The sequence below is a fragment of the Scleropages formosus genome, chromosome 1 (genome assembly GCF_900964775.1).
Source record: "Scleropages formosus chromosome 1, fSclFor1.1, whole genome shotgun sequence".
NCBI lineage: Eukaryota > Metazoa > Chordata > Actinopteri > Osteoglossiformes > Osteoglossidae > Scleropages > Scleropages formosus.
Window position 1 is genome coordinate 21,878,985 of NC_041806.1, and position 2,490 is coordinate 21,881,474.

Below are 2,490 nucleotides of genomic sequence, written 5' to 3' on the forward strand. Positions count from 1 at the left end.
TAAGTTCTTGAAAAACAAAAAGGCAGCAAATTCAAAGAAATGGATCAGCTGCTGAGCGGAGTGTTATGCCATCCTGTTCAACACCTTCACTGGTTGCCTTGCAAGTATAAATGTTTTTTGCGCCTGCCCATTTTTTGTTATCATGGAAGCCCTAAATAAAGAATACGTGTCTTGCTCATTAGGGGAATCCCTAGAATATTTTTATTTCTTCTTTCATAGAAGAAAGGAACTGTGGGGCTTCCTTTATCTGTTTTTCATCTGCTTTTTGGCAGCTCGCTTCCCTGCTGATGGAAATATCAGCATTTCCTTGAAGTCTCTACATCAGTTCCACCATCAAATTACAAAGACTTCAAATCTGGCTCTGTGCAAAAGGTCATATAATGTTTGCTAAATACATGAATGTGCAGTACATGTAAATCGAAATAAAAAAGCAATTTATAGGATTTTAGTAATGCATTACTTGATGCCAGAGTGAAAACTTCACTAGCTAATTTGGGAGTTTCCACCTATGAATTCATATGAATTAAAGTACCATTAAATGTATTGTGTTGTGTTTGAGTGTTTTTAGGGGAGCAAGAACAATTTGGTCCTTATCAGTTTGTGAAGTAACTGTGCTGTCTTCAGTTGTGTAGGAGTTACTCATTAAATCTTTCTCCTTTTCTGTATGAGCAAGGCCACTGTTGCATTATGAACACAGTCTTAGAACATATTTTTATGTTACCTCTCTAGTTATATACTGCTGGACTAGAATGCATGAACTTTTTTCTTTAATTTTTAAATAGAAATCTGTCTTCATATCCTAAAATCATTGGAATGAGTGGAGGAGTAAACCTTGCCATAAGAGGTGTGGACCAGTATGTGGACAGAACACATTTTCCTGGGGAATGAGCCAGTAGAACTTATAATCTCCGTAAAGGTGGTGTATAAAGTGATGTGTTTGTCATGTGTGTATTCATTTGTCTTAGTGTTTGTTGACAAGAGACAGCAGACAACCCCTGTTTTATCTAAATACATTTACATTTATTCATTGGTCTGATGTTTTTCTCCAAAAGTGGCTTAAGATGTTAAGCTACCTACAGTTATTACCAATTTATGCAGTTGGGTAATTTTATCGGATCAATTAAGGGGAGGGTCCTTGTTCAGGGATTCTTCAGCTGGAGGTGGGATGCAAACCTTCGACTTTTGGGCCCAAAGGCAGCAATTCTAACAACTACGCTACCAGGCAGCCCATACAAGGGCCTTCAGTGATGCTGACACTAAAAGATATATTCTCATTTGCTGTTGATATGATAACATGTTATACCATAACTGAGAGAACTGCCCTCTTAGTAGTGAAGTCTGCTGGCCCCAAAGAGGAATTGAAGACAATTCCTCAACCAGTCCTCAATCTTTGTGTCCTTCAGTTTGCACTTTCTGGAGTGATAAATATGACACCTGTTGAAGTGTTTTTCCACCTGGTTAATTTCTTTCATTGATTTGAGACCATGTAGACTCAGAGTTCAGAGACCCACTGCATATTTCAGCCACATCCTTTGAGGCCTGGTATAATGAATATGGATCGAAACTACCAGGATGTTACACGTGCAAAATAGGCTGCATGTCTCAGTGACATATGTACTGGCTTTCAGGTGACTGTGACACCAGGATGCACTGAAGAAACCGAAGGGATACATCTCAGGAACTTACATAAGTACAGGTTTCCATTGGAGTCAGATTTTGCATGGAAGTGAAGCCGAGGTGTACTGGTGCAGTTTGGGAATGCATAGGGGCACTTCACATGAAACATGATTTTATTAATTTATTATTTCATATTTTGAACTACTGAGGGGGTGTGGTGGTGCAGCAGGTTTTGCCTATACCTGCTCTCTGGTAGGTCTGGGGTTCAAATCCTGCTTGGGGTGCCTTGTGATGGACTGGCGTCCCATCCTGGATGTGTCCCCTCCCCCTCCAGTCTTATGCCCTGTGTTGGCAGGTTAGGCTCCGGCTTGCTGCGACCCTGTTTGGGACAAGCAGTTTCAGACAATGTGCATTTTGAACTATAGAAGCTTGACTGAACATAGAGTGCATACTGATCATGGACATGTTAGTAAGTGGCGGATGAGGGAAAAAGACCTGAGGCATGTATTAGTATTTAATAATGACATTAGTAATTTTTGTGCAGGATTAAAAGTAATGCAGTACTGTAGATTAGCACTGTAATGTTTTGTGCCAGTGGTTAAGGTTCAGCTGCAAATGGGGTGGATTTTGTGAACTGTCCTGGTCTAGCAGGAGTGCCCCCCCATTCTCCACTCAGAAGTGATGAAAAAAAGACTATCATAGCAAAAAGAAATGAGAAATCTGGGCAAAGGCAAGCAGTGTGACGGGTTCGGATTGGGGAGTGGGAAATTAAACCTCCAGATGCTGTCAGTTTATGGAGGTGTGACCCCACGAGACCCCTCCCTCTTCTGGTTATAGATGCGGGCCGGACCCTCGACCGACATCACTCAAGAG